This window comes from Coenobita brevimanus, chromosome 89 (genome assembly GCF_032717465.1).
Source record: "Coenobita brevimanus isolate Jiangsu-jjx chromosome 89, ASM3271746v2, whole genome shotgun sequence".
Classification (NCBI taxonomy): Eukaryota; Metazoa; Arthropoda; class Malacostraca; order Decapoda; family Coenobitidae; genus Coenobita; species Coenobita brevimanus.
The window spans coordinates 7,249,823-7,265,653 of record NC_137042.1 but is presented as its reverse complement, the minus strand read 5'-3'; positions in this window follow the sequence as shown (position 1 = coordinate 7,265,653).

Here is a 15,831-nt window from a genome sequence, read left to right as displayed (position 1 = left end):
ATGAGCTCCGAGAGGGGGTATTGTCTGCAGAGACGTGGGCGAAAGGGTTTTGGCACCCCTTTGGTCCCGAATCATTCCTTTTCAGCTCGTCAACTGTCCCTCGTTTCTTTCTTTTTTCCTCGTGCTAATTATAGATTAGGTGAAATATAAAAGGTAGTAAGACAACAAATAGTTTAGTATTAATTTACTGCCTAAGCATATTAATAGATATCATGTGTTACAGAGCATAATAACCCTATAAAGTGATGAAATGCAATACCAATATTTCATTCGTTAAAGAATGCATTGCCGGTTCTCTTCGTTAGAGGTCAACTTCTATTAATCTGATTCACTAGTCTTCCTTTCCACTGCTTCGAATATAATGAATAAACGAAACTACCAGCTGACATGCTGCTCTTCTGTGCTATGTTGCCAGTTACGTTTTACAGATTGTTGACGCTTATTACTCCATTATACTCCACGGTCGATCATGAAATACTGAAGTATTGTTTATACATTATTTCGTACCACTTATTATTAATTAACCTTGATTTACGTATAATATGAGAATTTTTGCTTCACCACCACTCGAAAGTTCAGCTAATCACGGTCCACCTTACACAGGCTCTAGGTTCTGAGCAGTTCATTCATAAAAATACGTGAACTTACTACAGGGAACTGCCAGGTGTCTCCATATACCTAAATAATTTTTCGCACTTTCTGCTTAAGCATCTGTACATACATATACAGTTCTCTATTAAAAGGTACGTATTTGTTCCCCCGACTGACATGAAACCGAATGTTATCAGTGCCTACTCTTTGTCTTATTAATCTATCCACTAAATTTTCCACCTTTTTCATTACAAAATGCGTGAGCTTCAGACGTCTATAATTTTCTTTTTTTATAAGACCACACCATTACCGGCGTAACAGCTCGGAATACACACACTAGCATCCTAAGCTATCGATATATCTCATGGTTCCTTAAGGGGATTTATCTCTTATCCTCTGAATATTTATATGGAAAAATACTGCCTTGGAAACGTTACAAGAAAGCGATATAATGCATTCTTCTGAAAGTACATGTATCATTTTGAGGTGGAGTAATTGGGCATTTTGTAACAGACATCACATGTGGAGTCAGACTGCCTCGTGTAAAGTGTGCACCAATACTTTCTGGAGCAAATGGATTTGGATCCTTAGACTCAGAGCACCACACACTCACGTACTACTTTATTCATTGGGTCGTTGACGAGTTGTATTCCCGACTCACAAGAGCCTTTCAACATTTCGGACTGGATGATTGATGTGCCTACTGTCACTTTTTTTTTTTCATTATTCAATATTGTTACTTGTGGCCAATAAAACTTTTCATATTGTTATCATTCAGAGTACTTATTATTCGATTGTGTTACCATCACTCTTATCACCTGCATGAATAGAGGAGAGTTTTATAATATCAAACCTTAGGAAACAACCTGGCCAAGCTGCATCTCATTTGTTTCTAGAAATGTTTCTAGCCACCCTCCCGCGTCTGCCCATGGTTTTGGATTTGAGCTTCTCTGCCCTTCTTGCTTCCTTGAGTTTGGGTGTATAAGCCGGGCTGGGACTGTCATGACGAAGAGGAGAGACCAAGAGATTGATCCGAGCAACGATGGAAGATGTATCTCCTGCTACTGTCTGCAACCCGTTGAGGGGGGCAACTAGCAGAACTCAGTCTCCGGTGGCCCGGAAGATGATCACTGGAACTGTGGTTTGGTTCAGCGGCAGGGTGGGGTGTGGTTTAATCAAGTGGCAGGATAGTGGCACTGATGTTTTCATGCACCACCATGCTGTCATTGCGCCAAACCCTAGGTATCTCCAGCACTCCCTCGGGAACGGTGAGTCAGTTGAGCTTTGTCTCACTGGGACTCACAAGTGTTCTGAGGCTCGCGATGTTACTGGACCGGGAGGAATAGCAATGTAGGGTTCTACTTATGCACGGCGGTGTCTTGCGGCCTGGGGATGCCTGGCCAGGGATCCTGTGAGTCATGTGGTGATAAGCACTGTCATGGAGATAAGCATCGTGATGGCAAAGGCTTTTTGCGGGGGTGGCAAGGGGGCTTTGCGCGTTCTTCTACCCAAGAATTGAGGAGAATGCACTGCCACTCCTTGTCATCCCCAAATGCTTCGCCTGTGATGTACACTCTGTTCTTTGCCGACGAAAGCACAGGGCCCGGCAGCCGTGACCTGCTGCCCCCCACACGACACCACGGGAGAGGCTGAAGCTGGATGGCCAGCTTAATCAGAATACTGCCAACCACATCACTGACATGGCACCGGAACTGGACGTGGCTACAACCATGGCTGAAGTGCACCACCTGCCATTGGAGATCGAGGAGGGGCGGGACTCATTTGATTCCCTCTCCATGGTTGAAGATGCATCGGTTGGCTTCTTGGCTATCGACAAAGTCAATGAGTCCTCCCCTCCTCAGGCGGAGGAGGGCGATCCATCTTGTCCTCCTATTCCGGACTACCAGGATCAGCTAGAAGTATCCTTCTACCAACACTTCCTGACCCTCGATGCCCACACCTGGTTGTACCAGCTCGAAGCCATGATCTACTCCAACGTCTATGATCTGCAGCAGGCTGCCAACCTGGGTGAAGGGATTCCACCCATTTTGATTGTCAGGGGGGAGGAGGTAGGTCTAGCCGATCAACGAGCTTTCTATCACATGCTCCCTCCACGCTTGTCCCCCTAGACTGGCTGTCTCATGCGGTGTGTGAATTTTTTGTTTTTACGTTGTGTTTTTTCTCATTCTTATTTGGCCTAATACCCCTCATTGTGGATGATGGCCAGAAAGCCCAAAAGAAAAAAAAATGTCACAGGGAGGCTTTTATGCATGGTCACTTTTTTGTTTTTACATTGTGTTTTTTCTCATCCTTATTTGGCCTAATACCCCTCATTGTGGATGATGGCCAGAAAGCCCAAAAGAAAAAAAAATGTCACAGGGAGGCTTTTATGCATGGTCACGGGGAGTGCAGACGTGTTTTTCTGAGTTCTCCTCTAGCTTTCAGGGCTGCCCCACCAGCATTAGTTTTCTTTTCTTCATCTTTCTGGTGATGTTAGGCAAGCTAGTTCCTCATATTCCTCCCCTCACTCATAGCTTGGTACAGTAGGTGTCTTTACTGTTATACTGAGATTGTCTTTGCTTCCTGCCCATGGTGGATCCCCCTTACTGATCGCTCTGGGGCATGAGCACACGGTCGGGCCTCCTTGGAGTGGTTTGAGAGGGCATTCTCAGATTTAGGTGTTGTGTTGGGTGTCCCTTATTCGTTTTTTCTCCTTTCCAATCCCTCCTTACGGGGAAGTGGTTACTATGGTGGACGCTTCTGCTGCCTCGCCTCCCCTTCCAGGGGGGAGGTGGTCCTGACAAACCCCTGACTGATAGATGGACTGACAGCCCCCAGACAGAACGGCCCCAGACTCGTAGCCCTCTTGACATTATTGTACATAATGCTGAATATGTCACCCTCCATATTCTGGGTTCCACACCCTTGAGCAGTCTCAGTCCTTTCATTGTAAAGAAGGTCATTGATGGCTGGGCTGGGGAGGTGGAACAGGTTAAAAAACTTGCAGATGGAGACCTCACCATAAAGACTCGTAATTCCTCGCAGGTACAGGACTTGTTGAAGCTGCACAAGTTTCATTGCTAAGATGTTGGCTCCAAGATCCCAGTTTCGATGAATTCCTGCAAGGGTGTTATCACTTGCAGGGATCTAATGGTGAAGAGTGAGGACGAGATCATACAGGAACTTGCTCAACAAGATGTCATCGACGCTCGATTTATAACTAGATTTTCGGAAGGCTACAGGATAAACACTGCAACCAACATTTTGTCTTTTGGTAAAGTGTCTCTTTCCAGCCATGTAAAAATTGGTTAATTGGTTATGAAATTGTTCATGTACGGTGTATATCCTTAACCCTCTATGTTGAAATGCCAACTGTGTGGGCATAGTGACAAGGCTTATGGGGCTTCCCAGCCAGTGCGTGGCAAGTGTGCAAGCCAGGGTCATGATGCTGAACACTGCACATCCGAGACAGTATGCTGCTTTCACTGCAAGGTTACTCACTTTCTTTCTTCTTGGGACTGTCCCAAGTGGAAGGAGGAGAAAGAGGTCAGCATGGTGAAGGCATCTGAGGGCATATCCTACTATGAAGCTAGGAAAAAGGTCAAGGAGTTGCATGCAACTCCCATGCAGAATAGGTCTTATGCTTCTGCAGTGATGTCCCATCCTGTGATGTGCTCTGTCGAGACACAGACTGACTTTGTCCATGTTCCTCCAGCCACTTACTCTACCTCTCCATATCAGCCTCTTATTTACTCCAGCTCACTAACTGATATCCCTAAGACTTCTACATATTCTCAGGCTGCTGCTGCCTCTCCGTCAGTAAGGCCTAAACCGAAATATGGCAAGTTTAGTAAGAGTAATATGATCACCCTCACAAAACAGTCACGTCCTCATGTTCTTCCAGCTTCTGCTCCAGCGAGGAAGAGAAGGGTTAGCTCTTCCTCATGGGAGTCTGGGAGCCTTGTCATTAATAAAAATATAGAGTTTTCCGTCAGTAAGCACTGGGATAGGTCCCCCGGTAGTTGCTCACCTGTTGGGAGGTGGCATAAAAAAAAACAAAAAAAAAAAAAAGCACACAAGCCATCCCCATAAATCTTCAACCATCACATTCATCACAGTATTACAGTGGAACTGAAGGACTCTTGGAAAAAAAATTGCACAGTATAACAATTTTGTTATCTATACACAAGCCAGATGTTATTTGTTTACAGGAGATGCACTTGGTGGATCACTCTGATCCTCCACAGATATGATGGTCACGAAGTTGCCATATACATACTAAAATCGCACCCACAAATGGAAATTGTCCTAAATTCTAATCTGGAAGCTATCACATTTAATAACATGTATCTGTCTATTTGCTCTCTTTGCCATCCACCACATGGCACCATCGATAGTGATGTTTTGAATTAATTATTTGAACATCCTCCTGGGAACAAATGAGTGTTGGGCAACTTTTAACGCCCATCACTATCAGTGGGTTAGCTTGAAGATCGATGGTCGGGGGGAGTAGTAGTCGACCTAATACTACTGTCCAACTTCTGTCGTCTGAATGATGGTAGAGTGACCCATGTAGATGATCATACTGGTAACTTTTCGGCTACTGACTTATCTCAATCATCCCCAGGTATACATCAAGATTAACCCGCCCCATCCCGACGTTTTCTGGGCAGTGGTACGCCCCAGTCCCGACATTTTTGGACCTTTTTTTTTTTTGGCTCAATCATCCGCTTTTGGTGAGAAACATCGAAAATTCGTAGAGAAATCGCTCACCTGAGGTTTAAAATACTTGATCCAGGTAGGAGTACCTCCTTACCTGACTGGGTTTTGTATCAGGCTGGCTGCAAAGAAATCAAGTTCTATGGGAGGGTAACTATTTCACACCACTCATAAACAGTATTCATTCATTTATTTGGTACGAATTTATATGTAGTACGAGAGTATATTGGTTTTCAAATGGTAATATAGGCATTATAAGCATTGTTTCACTCACTAACTCATCACCATTCCTGACCTTTTTTTGCCACATTACCTGATCATCATTTCTGACTGTTTCTTCCTCTAATGTTTATCCTCCACATTGTCATTGATTGGGGAATCACTCTGGCCCTGAATTTCGTACCGTGGCATGACATGGCTTTACTGGCCAGTTCACTGATAACAGGTGAATTGCTGAGAAAAGGTCATGCAGGGGGGGGAGGAGGTCATGCTGGGTAAGGCATTGTCCCTGCCTGGCATCTTGTAGAGGAAGGTGTCCTGTGTATACGTGCCAAAAATCACTCACGAAAATTGAAAATTGTGCAAATTAGGGACCTTGCAATGTTGCCGCATTAATTTACGTCTCCGGGATATGAGTGCACATCATGTGAGGACGTGAATTCACGTCTCCGGGATGGGGCAGGTTAATCATAGGACCCATATGACGACTCATTATACATGCGACATTGTTTCGAACCCTCCACCTCCAAAATTCAACTATAAGAAACCAGATGGGGAATCCTTCTCAAGGATTGCCAGTTTATATATATCTGGAGAGACCATTGACATAAAAGTAAAAAAATTTACCAATTCCATATTACATGTGGCTGAGGCTCTATTCCCAGGACTTCTACAGTTCATGCTAAGCATAGAGCACATTGGTGGATGCCTGACTGCCGACAAGCTTTAAGGAAATGAAACAGGAGATACAGGATTTTTGAGAGTCAACCTACAGAGGAAAATTTCATTGCATACAAACAGGCATGGGCTGAGGCAAGAATTATTCGAAGGGCTAAACATGACCCCTGGTGGTCCTTTGTGTCTACGGTGAATTGATCTACTCCATTAAGCAAAGTCTGGTTCATTATTAAAATAATGAATCATAATAGCCCCAACATCCCTGTGACCATCTTGCAGGTGAACAACACCATCTATGACGATCCCGTGGACGTTGCTAACATCCTCGCCAGGAGTTTTTCTCATGTCAGTAACTCAGCCAATTGCGACCCGCGTTTTGAACACCATAAGTGCATGGCTGAGCTATAAATATTAGATATTGCAACAGAAGACATAGACTCCAAGTACAACCAAGAGTTTAAGCTTGATAAACTGCTCCTTGCCCTTAAATCCTGCAAAGACACCAGTCGTGGACCAGGCAATGTCACGTATGATATGATCCAGTATCTTAATCAGGACAGCCTAATTAAGCTGTTGTCATTGTACAATGAGCATTGGTCATCCCAAACTTTCTCAAACTCATGGCACTTTGCGCACGTCATACCGATACCCAAAGAGGTTGGTCGTTTTATGAATCTCGCATCATTTAGTCCTATTGTGTTGACTTCTTGTCTAGGTAAGGTCTTTGAACGAATGGTTAAAAGTAGGCTTCTTTTTGTTTTAGAGTCAGTGAATTTGTTAAATGATCAACAGTGTGGCTTCTGTAAATACTGAAGATCACTAGATCATTTAATGAAATTGGCACACTGCATTTCAAAGGCATTTGCCAATAAAAAATTCTTGATAAGGATGTTCTTGGACATCCATAAAGCCCATGATATGACTTGGTGACATGATATACTAATGAAGCTCTACGCCTATGGTTTACAAGGTAGCTTGCCTGTTTTTATTCCACTTTCTTGAGGAACAGGACTTTCTGTGTCAAATTGCCCCATAACATCATCACCATCATTATCATCATCATCATCATGACGTTATGGGGTAGTTTGACACAGAAAGTCCTGTCCCTTAAGAAAAAGGAATTAAAAATAGGCAAGCCCCATAACGTAACATCGGATATATTCATCCAGGAAAACGGGGTGCCACAGGGAAGTATGCTTAGTCCCACTTTATTAGTATTATGATCAATGATATTCTGTCATCAGTTCGCATCCCGAGGAATCTCAAATACTCACTCTAAGCTGGCAATTGTGCTATATGGCACTCTTCCCGTAATGCACAGTTTTCTGCTGGGCGAATTCAAGCAACCCTTGATTCCGTCCACTAATGGGCCTTGCAGTGGGGATTTAAGTTTTCCATCCCTAAGTGTGCCGCTGTAGTTTTCACTAATCGTAACGTCCTCGACTTGCATTTAACTTTGGATAATTAGGTGGTACCTTTTCAAAATTCTGTAAAGTTTCTGGGCCTCCACTTTGATTGCAGTTTGATTTTTAAACTTCAAGTTAATTATTTGGTTGCTCGTTGTGATAAATCATTAAACCGCCCCATCCCGATGTTTTCTGGGCAGTGGTACGCCCCAGTCCCAACAGTTTTGGACCTTTTTTTTTTTTTGGCTCAAACATCCGCTTTTGGTGAGAAACATCGAAAATTCATAGAGAAATTGCTCACCTGAGGTTTAAAATACTCGATCCAGGTAGGAGTACCTCCCTACCTTACAGGGTTTTCTATCAGGCTGGCTGCAAAGAAAACGAATTCTATGGGAGGATAACTATTCTAAACCACTCATAAACGGTATTTATTTATTTATTTGGTACGAATTTATATGTAGTACGAGAGTATATTGGTTTTCAAACGGTCATATAGGCATTATAAGCATTGTTTCACTCACTAACTCATCACCATTCCTGACCTTTTTTTGCCACATTACCTGATCATCATTTCTGACTGTTTCTTCCTCTAATGTTTGTCCTCTACATTGTCATCGATTGGGGAATCACTCTGGCCCTGAATTTCGTACCGTGGCATGACATGGCTTTACTGGCCAGGCCACTGATAACAGGTGAATTGCTGAGAAATGGTCATGCAGGGGGGGGAGGAGGTCATGCTGGGTAAGGCATTGTCCCTGTCTGGCATCTTGTAGAGGAAGGTGTCCCGTGTATACGTGCCAAGAATCACTCGCGAAAATTGAAAATTGTGCAAATTAGGGACATTGCAATGTCCTTGCAATGTTGCCACGTTAATTTACGTTACCGGGATATGAGTGCACATCATGTGAGGACGTGAATTCATGTCTCCGGGACGGGGCGGGTTAAATGTCCTCAGGTACCTAGCTGGTCCTACTTGGGATGCTGACAGAAGATCTTTATTAATAGTGTATAAGTCCGCTAATAGATCCAAGCTAGACTATGGCGCACAGTTGTATGGCTCGGCATCCTATGCCACTCTGTGGAGGTTGGATATGTTACAGAAAAAATTTTTGTGAATGTGTCTTGGAGCCGTCCGATGTACACGTGTAGCTTGAACAGAAGTGGATGCGAGTGTGCCTCCCCTCCATTTTCGCCATGACCACCTGGCCTTGTCCTGTGGACTTAAAACATTTAGGAAAAGTAATATCGGCAGTGTGGCCTGTCCTCCTCCTGCGTCAATAGCACCATCTTCCTGTTGGGGGTTCGTCGGTCACTTGCTGTTCCCCTCCACTTACTGACTCAGCAGCTTGGTGTGAAACTCAGTGACTGTGACAAGCTGGTGATTAAAAATATAACGCCTTTTTACTGTTGATGTGTCATGGCTCCCAGCACCAAAGACCAAGGCGCTGGAGACGGAGGTCCACCACTTGTTTTGTAACATCGTTATTCATCACTTGGGGCCCTACTGGTTGTACACCGATGGCTCTAAGTCGAGTGAATGCTTGGGTGCTGTGTATGGTCAACTGAATGTTCCCACAGGTATCGATTGCAGGCTCATACATCTGTGTTTACCTCCGAACTTTTTGCTATTGATAAAGCCATAGACTATGCTCGATATTCAAGGTACGACTCATTTGTTATATTTTCAGATTCAAAATCAGCCCTTACAGCGATTGCATCTTGCACTAGGAACTTGCTCGAGATTTAGGGCCACATCATTAATAAATTGCATTCTTGCAACAAGTCCTTCATGCTGATCTGAGTGCCTGGGCATTGTCGTATCTATCGCAATGAGCAGGCTGACTTACTTCCACAGTCAGCTGTTGAGCTCGAGGAGACTTGGGACGTTCCTAGTGATCTATGGTCAAGTCTCTCCCTTGGAAGGAAATCAATAAATCTTCTGTGGCAAGGCCAGTGGACCAGACTAAATATTACAAATGGAAATCATACCTGGGCGACTGGGATACCGCCAACCGTCTAAGTCACCTGGAAGAAAAAGTGTTGGCACGATTACGTTTAAACAGCATCATTCTGACAGATATGAAACCAAATATCGAACGACGATTTCCACCACACTGTAACATCTGTGGTACAGGTTATCTATCAGTCATATCCTCCTGCGCTGTTGGCGATTTACTCATGGACTGTTTCACTTGTTAGTGCAACGCAGCAGATGTCCCCTTCACCCTTTCCACCAACTTGGGTGATGGGGATATTAAGACTGATAAACTGATGGCTTTCTTGAGAGAGAGCGGATTGATCAGTGAGATGTGACTTTTCTGCTGTGTGGTTATGGTTTTTATGGATTGTAAATATGTATACAGTATAGTGTATATTAATTAGAGTCGACAGTTGACGTATTTGAAATAGTTCCTGCTTCCGACTGATCCAATTAAAATATTGATGTCCCCTACATTAAACCATGTCCCTCGCTTAATGGTCACCAGTTGATGAGTGCAAGTGCGCAGTATAGAAAGGTATTGGACATTTTCAGTTGATATGGTCTGTTCGGTGGGGGTCTATCTATCTATCTATTGCCAGACGCCTCAATCCCGTTTGGGGTGGCCACAGACAAATCGCCTCCAGTCGTCCTGTCCCCCGCCATTTCACTGCCCTGCTCCCAAGTCACACCCCCCTCTCTCATATACCTCTCCACCCCATCCCTCCATCTCATCCTCGGCCTCCTCCTCCCTCTTCCCCCCTCCACCTCACTCACATACACTCTCCTTGTCAGTCTTTCACCCTCCATCCTCTCCACATGGCCAAACCACCTCAGTGTGTTCCTCATAACACTTCCTATCACATCCACATCCACACCACAACGCTCCTTTATATCCTCATTCGTCAGCCTGTCTCTCCATGTGACTCCACAGGCTCCTCTTAAATAACTCATTTCCACTGCTGTCACTCTTGACTTGTGTCCCTCCAACAACGTCCAAGCTTCACTTCCATACGTTAGAGTTGGTATCACAATACTGTCATGTAGTAACTTTTTCACTTTCATTTTCACTTCCTTGTTTCTTATCACTGCTTTCAAAGAATCAGCAACCTTTCTTCCCTGCTGTACCCTTTCAAGCACTTCACCCTCCAAACCTCCATCCTTACTCATCACACTACCCAAGTACTTAAACGTACTCACATTTTCCAATTCCTCACCATCCAACCTCGCTGTACATTCACTGACTTCACCTCTCTCAAAGACCATCACTTTACTCTTCCCTACTTTCACCTTTAGATTCCGTTTCTTGCACACTCTCCCAAACACATCCACCAAGCCTTTCAGCTCTCCTTCGTCTTCAATAAACAAGACAGTATCATCTGCAAACAACAGTACAGGGAGTTTCCAAACACTATCCTCTTTCACCAGGGCCACTCCAACATCCACTACCCTACCTTGTACCTCTTTTATTACCCCATCCATGAACAGATTGAACAACCATGGAGACATGACACATCCCTGTTTCAACCCAACCTCCAAAGAGAAAAATTCACTTAGTTCACCATCCACACGCACTGCAGCCTTAGCACCATCATACTTACTCACCACAGCATTCAACATCTTTCCATCTACTCCATATATTCTTAATACTTTCCACAATCCTTGTCTATCCACCCTGTCATATGCTTTCTCCAAATCCATGAAAGCTGCATACAACTTCTTTCCCTTCTCTAGAAACTTTTCCACTAAAGATCTAAGAATGAACATCTGATCTACACAACCTCTTCCCTTTCCAAAGCCTCCCTGTTCTTCTCCAACTAATTCCTCTGTTCTTTCTCTAACTCTGTTAATAAGTATCCTACCATACACTTTTCCTATTATACTAAGAAGACAAATGCCCCTATGATTACCACACACTTCTTTTTCCCCTTTTCTTTTGTACAAGGGAATAATTATATCTGACTTCCAATCCTCCGGGACTCTACCTTCCTCCCAGGCCAATCTGCACATCTTCCACATCCATTCTACTACTGTCTCTCCCCCATGCTTCAGCATTTCACCACACACTCCATCAATTCCTGGGGCTTTCCCCAGTTTAACTTTCTTCATTACTTCCACAACTTCTATCCTACTGATTTCTTCCTATCTTCTCACCTCCCTCCTTCTCCCAGCCATTCCCCTGCCACTTATACTCGCATTACTTCCATCCTGTATGTTCAACAATTCCTTAACGTGTTCTCTCCATCTGCTTACTCTTTCTCCCTTCTCCACTAGTAATCCACTAGTGGGGGTACTTCACTTTTTGTACACATGTTAATGCTTTTCATCGTCTTATACAAGTAATCGCAGTTAGGGTAGACAGCCGACATGTATGGAATAGTTCCTAACTCCTCACGTTCTCTTTCATATACTGATGTCTCCCGTATTAGTTTGTGCCTCGGCTGACAGTCAGCAGGTAGTGAGTGCAGGTATATAATGTTGAAAGGCATTACATATCTGCAGTCGATGGTGTTCACCTGGTCGGGGTATTCTTCCCATTAGTGTTGGATGAGATATTTGTATCTTTAGGCTTTAGTACTGGTTAGCGATTTTTCTGTTAGGTTTATTAGTTTTAGAGTTTTTAGATTAGATATTATTGTTTTAACCCTTTTTAGGCACGGACTCGACTCTAGTCGTTAAATACCACCCTGTACAACGCTCCATGATGTACATCGTGTCAAACAAAGGAGAACACAAGTTTCCCGCCGATGTGTGTCATAATATATATATATATATATATATATATATATATATATATATATTTTTTACCCGATTTTTGTCATGGTGCGCTTTACAGGTTGTTAAAAAATCTAATGACTCAAACCACCTGTGCCTGAGAGGTAATATGTAAAGTATTACAAAAACAAAGGAATAAAAATAAAATAATTATAAAAAATTACATATATATATATATATATATATATATATATATATATATATATATATATATATATATATATATATATATATATATATATATATATGCCTTTCTACATTACATACCTGCACTCACCACCTGCTGACTGTCAGCCGAGGCACAACGTATTGTACGGGACATCAGTATATGAAATAGCTTGTTATCTGACGCCGCTATACAAGGTGTAATGCAACATTTCCTAGCGAATATTAATTCCTGTATATAATGCCATAAAAGGAAGAAAACAGACAAATTATGTGAAAAACAGACAAATTATGTGACCACCGCTTCGCATTTAATTCTCCCTCCTCTACCTCCCCTCCACCCCTCCTTCACTCCACCTTTGTACCATCATTAGTCCCCCCATCCACCTTCCCTTCTCTTTCTCTCTCTGCACCCTCTCCCCTCTTAGCCCCTCTTACTCCAGCTTGACTTTCTGCGCATAAATGAGCCAGCCTGAGGCACGGGGTGCCTGAGGATGGGTGATTATTTATGCCCACGACTGTACGTGTCTATGTGTTTGTATGAAGGTGTGTGTGTATGTGTATATATATATATATATATATATATATATATATATATATATATATATATATATATATATATATATATATATATATATATATATATATATATATATATCTATATCTATATATATATATATATATATATATATATATATATATATATCTATATATATATATATATATATATATATATATATAGATATATATATATAGATATATATATATATATATATATATACCCACACACACAGACACACGATATATATATATATATATATATATATATATATATATATATACACCCCCCCCCTCACCCCAAACACAATATCTATCTATCTGACTCTCCCTCTATCTCTATCTATCTATCTATCTATATATCAATCTATCTATCTATTGCCAGAAGCCTCAATCCCGTTCGGGGTGGCCACAAACAAATTGTCTCCACGTCGCCCTGTCCCCCGCCATTTCACTGCACCGCTCTCAACTCACATCCCCCTCTCTCATATACCTCTCCACCCTAACCCTCCATCTCATCCTCGGCCTCCCCCTCCTTCTTCCCCCCTCCACCTCACTCACATACACTCTCTTCGTCAGTCTTTCACCCTCTATCCTCTCCACATGGCCAAACCGCCTCAGTGTATTTCTCCTAACGCTTCCTATCACATCCACATCCACACCACAACGCTCCTTTATATCCTCATTTGTCAGCCTGTTTCTCCATGTGACTCCACAGGATCCTCTTAAATAACTCATTTCCACTGCTCTCACTCTTGACTTGCGTCCTTCCAGCAACGTCCAAGCTTCACTTCCATACGTTAGAGTTGGTTTCACAATACTGTCATGTAGTAACTTTTTCACTTCCATGCCCACTTTCCTGCTTCTTATCACTGCTTTCAAGGAACCAGCAACCTTTCTTCCCTGCTGTACGCTTTCAAGCACTTCACCCTCCAAACTTCCATCCTTACTCGTCACACTACCCAAGTAATTAAAAGTAATCTCATTTTCCAATTCCTCACCATCCAACCTCGCTGTACGTTCACTGACTTCACCTCTCTCAATGACCATCACTTTACTTTTCCCTACATTCACCATTAGATTCCGTTTCTTACACACTCCCCCATACTCATCCACCAAGCCTTGCAGCTCTCCGTCGTCTTCACTCAACAACACAGTATCATCTGCAGACAACAATCCAGGGAGTTTCCAAACACTACCCTCTCGCACCAGGGCCACTCCAACATCCACTACCCTACCTTGTACCTCTTTTATTACCCCATCCATGTACAGATTGAACAACCATGGAGACACGACACATCACTGTTTCAACCCAAGCTTCAAAGAGAAAAATTCACAGAGTTCACCATCCACACGCACTGCAGCCTTAGCACCATCATACATACTCTTCACAGCATTCAACAACTTCCCATCTACTCCATATATTCTTAATACTTTCCACAGTCCTTGTCTATCCACCCTGTCATATGCTTTCTCCAAATCCATGAAGGCTGCATACAACTTCTTTCCCTTCTCTAGAACCTTTTCCACTAAAGATCTAAGAATGAACATCTGATCTACACAACCTCTTCCCTTCCTAAATCCTCCCTGTTCTTCTTCAACTAATTCCTCTGTTCTTTCTCCAACTCTGGCAATAAGTATCCTACCATACGCTTTTCTTATTATACTAAGAAGTCAAATACCCATATGATTACCATATACTTCTTTTTCCCCTTTTTCCTTTGTACAAGGGAATAATTATACCTGACTTCCAATCCTCCGGGACTCTACCTTCCTTCCAGGCCAATCAGCACATTTTGCATCCATTCTACTACTATCTCTCCCCCATGCTTCAGCATTTCACAACACACTCCATCAATTCCTGGGGCTTTCCCCAATTTGACTTTCTTCATTGCTTCCACAACTTCTATCCTACTGATTTTTTCCTGTCTAATCACCTCTCTCCTTCTCCCAGCCATTCCCCAGCCACTTATACTTGCAATACTTCCATCCTGTATGTTCAAGAATTCCTTAAAGTGTTCTCTCCGTCTGCCCACTTTTTCTCCCTTCTCCACTAGTAATCTACCATTTTTATCTTTCACTCCCCTGCTAACTTCACTTCCACCCTGTCTTACTCGTTTCACCTCTTTCCAGAACATTTTCTTACAGTCCCTCCTTTTTACACTCAGTTTCCGTCCAAATTCCTCATTCGCTCTCTTCTTATTCTCTCTTACTAATCTTTTCACCTCTCTCTTTCTTTCTACATATAACCCTCTTCCGCCTCTCAACTTCTTCCATGCCCCTATTTCTCATCTATTCATTGTATGATTTCTTCTTTTGTGCCACAGGCTGTCTCACCTCTTCATTCCACCACACTGTTCCTTGCACTTCCCTTGGTCTTCTCTTCATCCCACACACCACATCACATGCTGCACATATTTCTTCTGTGAATATCCTGCACACACCTTCCACGTCCTCCATCTGCTCCAATTCATCTTTGCCCAATCATTCCCCCACTTCTCTCTTATACTTTGCCTTTTTCTCATCCTCTTGTAACCTTTCCACTCTCCTTGCAACTACTCCTTCTTCCTGTCCTTCCCTTCTGCTATTTCTACATCTTAACTGGAACTTGATTTTGGCCACCACGAAGTAGTGGTCAGAATGTCCACTCCCCCAACCTCTATAAGCTCTTGCATTGATTACACATTTTTGCATCCTTTCATCCACACATACATAATCAATCATTGCCTTCCTTTCATTCAG